Genomic DNA, 4960 nt, shown 5'->3' on the forward strand with positions numbered 1-4960 from the left:
AATTTACTGACTGTGAATCACGATACTCCTTACTCGAGAAGACATGTTGTGCATTGGCTTGGGCTGCTAAGAGATTGAGGCAGTATATGTTAAGTCACACCACTTGGTTGATATCCAAAATGGATCCAATCAAGTACATTTTGAGAAGCCTGCACTCACTGGTAAGATTGCAAGATGGCAGATGCTGTTATCAGAATACGACATTGAGTATCATACCCAGAAAGCTATCAAGAGCAGTGTGTTAGCCGAGTACCTTGCTCACCAACCCGTTGAAGATCACAATGATAATGAGGATGAGTTTCCTGATGAAGATGTCATGTTCCTAAAATCCAGAGATTGTGAAGAGCCACTTCCTGAAGAAGGACCTGAACCAGATTCTCAATGGGGTTTAGTATTTGATGGAGCTTCCAACGCTTATGGACATGGAGTAGGTGCAGTCATTATCGCTCCAGAAGGTTCTCATATTCCTTTCACGGCAAGAATTTATTTTGAATGTACAAACAACATTGCTGAATATGAAGCCTGTATCATGGGTCTTGAAGAAGCCATTGACCTCCGCATCAAAAATCTTACTGTTTATGGTGACTCAGCGTTAGTTATCAATCAGATCAAAGGAGAATGGGAAACACGCCACCCTGGCTTGATCCCATACAAAGACTATGCAAGAAGATTGTTGACTTTCTTCACCAAGGTTGAGTTGCATCACATTCCTCGGGATGAGAATCAGATGGCGGATGCTCTAGCTACGTTGTCTTCAATGTATCAAGTGGGTTTTCCAAACGAAGTACCCAGAATTGTGATCAAGCGACTTGATAGACCACACATGTGTTTACAGCTGAGGCCAGTTTTGATGATAAACCATGGTACCACGATATCAAGCATTTCCTTCAGACTCAGGAGTATCCTCTTGGAGCAACAGAAAAAGATAAAAAGACTTTGAGAAGATTGTCAGGCAGTTTCTTCCTTAATCAGAATGTGCTCTATAAGAGGAATTATGACATGGTCTTACTCAGATGTGTTGACAAAAAGGAAGCAGAAATGTTGATGAAAGAAGTTCACGAAGGGTCCTTTGGTACTCATGCAAACGGCCACTCTATGTCAAGAAAGATGTTGAGAGCTGGTTACTACTGGTTGACCATGGAATCAGATTGCTACAAATTTGTAAAGAAGTGTCACAAATGTCAGATCTACGCTGATAAGGTTCATGTACCACCAACCTTTTTGAATGTGATTTCTGCTCCTTGGCCATTCTCAATGTGGGGCATTGACATGATCGGTATGATTGAACCCAAAGCTTCCAACGGACACCGTTTCATTCTCGTGGCAATTGATTACTTCACCAAATGGGTGGAAGCAGCTTCGTATGCAAAGGTGACAAAGCAAGTGGTGGTCAGATTCATCAAAAATAATCTCATTTGCCGATATGGCATTCCAAACAAGATCATCACTGACAATGGCTCCAATCTGAACAACAAAATGATGGATGAATTATGTGAAAGTTTCAAGATCGAGCATCACAACTCTTCTCCTTACCGTCCCAAGATGAATGGGGCAGTTGAAGCTGCAAATAAGAATATCAAGAAGATCATTCAAAAGATGGTTGTTACCTACAAAGATTGGCATGAAATGCTGCCTTTTGCACTACACGGATATAGAACATCAGTCCGTACTTCAACTGGGGCAACCCCATTTTCACTTGTATACGGTATGGAAGCTGTGTTACCGATAGAGGTTGAAATTCCATCAATGAGGATACTAATGGAAACTCAGTTGTCAGAGGCTGAATGGTGTCAAAGCAGATACGATCAGTTGAATTTGATTGAAGAAAAAAGAATGACTGCCTTGTGCCATGGACAGTTATATCAAAAGAGAATGAAGCAGGCATTTGATAGGAAGGTTAAGCCGAGAGAATTCAAAGAGGGTGACCTTGTACTCAAGAAGATGATACTATTTCACAATGATTCTAGGGGCAAGTGGACTCCTAACTATGAAGGACCCTATGTTGTCAAGAAAGCCTTCTCAGGCGGTGCTTTAATTCTTACAAACATGGATGGTGAAGAGCTTCCACGTCCCGTGAATACAGATGCAGTCAAGAAATACTTCGCCTAAAAAATGAAAAGAACAACTCGCTAAGTTGAAAACCCGAAAGGGCGGCTTAGGCAAAAATGAGCGTCTCGGTGGACTGAAAACCTGAAAGGGCGGTCCAGGCAAAAATTAGAGACATAAAAAACAAAGAAAATATTATCCCGGTAGATTGAAAACCGAAAGGGCAATCTAGGCAAAAGTTAGGGATTTCAGGCAAGTAACTGCATAACGGAGACAAGATCATTGAAGTATCAGAATATTTTCAACAGTTCTCCAACTTTCTTAAGGCTGCAATACAGGTTTCAAAAGTGGAAGAGAGAATGATGTCATTGTAGTTCAACGTACCCTTTTTCCACGAAATTACCATTTTCCAATTTGTAAAGATATATGGAATCATGCTGTTGGCTGATTACCATCCTATCAAATCAATTTGAGCGTTTCTATATTTCTTGGCACTCTTAATTTTCATTTCAATTTACGAAAGTTCTTTTACTTTGACAGATATGTTTTGAAACAAAAGTTTTGAATTAAAAACAGTTTTTGAAAACTATAAAGATTATTTACTTTGATTTGTGGACATCAATAAAAGGATTGAGACATGCGGTCCCAGTAATTCTAAAATCATGTGATTCCAACTAGACATGTTCATGTTACTATCCTCATATGTATATGATGAAAAGATCTCCACAGGTGTCTTGGCAGTAATATTTCTCCAGCAGAGGTTGTGATTCTGGATATCCCCAGTTTTGCTTCCTAGTTTTCCTCAAGAGATCATGCAAGAAATATTTCAAGAAGATTGTTCCCTTCACTTGGGGCATGAAGACTCCCCGGTTAATTGATCATGAAGACTTTGATCCAGGTTTTAAGTTACAGATTTGGCCTATGGGATTACTACAGGTATTTCCCCAGTAATTTATTAAGGAGGGATCAGCAATGTCCCCAGCAGAGGATGAGAAGGAAGCTTTGATTTCCCCGAGCAGGAGTAATACAGAGGTCTCCATCCCTCAGCGAGTGAAGAAAGTTGATATTCAGAAACTACAGGGAATCTCCTGTTGTTCTCTGTCCATTCAATAGAAGGATATGTCTCCTCCTCAGTAATGTTTTGTAGTAAAGAAGAGTGTGTTGCATTTTAAGCAAATTCGAGAATTGTAGGACTTCTCTTACAATATCATCTTATTTCCAGAGGATAACACCTTGTATCCCCAGTGGAGTCCTCAGAAAGGTCCAATCCTCATATACCTCACAAATTCAAGAACCACAGGGAATCTCCTGCATTTTTGAAGTAGAAGGCATCTCCATTCTTCTACGGAATCCTCAGCAGAGACAGACTTTTAAAGAAACCTGGATATGGTGCTCTTGTACCAATTCGCCAGCAAGTCTTTGTACTACTCCCCAGCGAGTCTCAGTGCAAATCTCCAGCAAGTCCTTATGCAGCTGTTAACATTTTTAGTTATTCCTAGTTTTGTCTGTCCATCATGCATTCATTACTAAATATTCATGCATATCTATGACATATCATGCTTGCATTCATATGCACCTTGTTCCTTGTTTATATTGTGGGTTGAGTCAATCTCTCCATATAGAGTATCCTCATAAGCAGCAAAATACCTTTTATTGGTCATGTTCCCCACAGAGATCTATGCCTCGTGGAAGATGGTTGTTTCAGTTGTAAATCCTGATGAGTTCATTCCTCTTCAGTTGAAGTCTTGTTTGACCGTTTCAATCTAGTTCTATCCTAGTTTGAACCTCGTGTCTCCAGATAAAGCTCAGAAATTGCCAGTAAAAGAAGGCAACAATATAGTCTTTGTGACTCTCATTCAGTAAAACAGACATGACAGATATTGTGTCCAAGTCCTTTATACCTTCATCTTTGAGTTGGTACCCATTACAAGCTTGAGTTACCTACATCCATGAGTGGTAACCTTTGTTATCCCTCGGATAAATTAATTACTACCTCCATCTATGAGTTGATAACATCCTCACAGAAAGTTCCATGGTTCTACCTGCAACTTTGAGCTGGTAGCGTGCTTTCGTCTTTGAGTTTAGCACAGATTCCTTTTGATTCCACCTTCGTCTTTGAGTTGGTGAAGTACCTGCAACTTTGAGCTGGTAATATGCATTCATCTTTGAGTTAGCAAGATTTCTTTTGATTCCACCTTCGTCTTTGAGTTGGTGAAGTACCGTCGTCTATGAGCTGGTAGTGTGCATTCATCTTTGAGCTTGCACAGGTTTCTTTTGATTCCATCTTCGTCTTTGAGTTGATGGAATGCCTTCATCTATGAGTTAGGTACACTTTATCCTGTTACCTTCATCTTTAAGCTGGTAACGTGCTTTCGTCTTTGAGTCAGCATAATTTTCTTATGTTTCCATCTCCGTCTTTGAGTTGATGGAGTACCTTCATATATGATTTAGGTACATAGTGAGCCCTCATCTATGAGCTGGTAGTATGCGTTCATCTTTGAGTTCGCACATTTTCCTGTGATTCCATCTTCGTCTTTGAGTTGATGGAGTACCTTCATCTATGAGAGGGTATGTTTGATCCTTGTTGAACTGATAGTGTGCTTTCATCTTTGAGTCTGCACAGATAACTTCTGATTCCATCTTCGTCTTTGAGTTGATGGAGTACCTTCATCTATGAGTTAGGTACATTTTGTCCTTCCACCGTCATCTTTGAGTCGGTAATGATAAACATCTCCAGGAGAATATGTTCTAAATTCTTTTAAACACCTTTGTCAATGAATCGGTGGTTGCCTTCAACTTTGAGTCGGCATTTCTCTGTGTACCTCATCAATGAGTTGGTAGTGTGCATTCAACTGTAAGTCTGCACAATGATCCTTAGATCTGATTCTTCATCTACACCATCATTAATGAGTTG

The sequence above is a fragment of the Lathyrus oleraceus genome, chromosome 6 (assembly GCF_024323335.1).
Source record: "Lathyrus oleraceus cultivar Zhongwan6 chromosome 6, CAAS_Psat_ZW6_1.0, whole genome shotgun sequence".
Taxonomy (NCBI): Eukaryota; Viridiplantae; Streptophyta; class Magnoliopsida; order Fabales; family Fabaceae; genus Lathyrus; species Lathyrus oleraceus.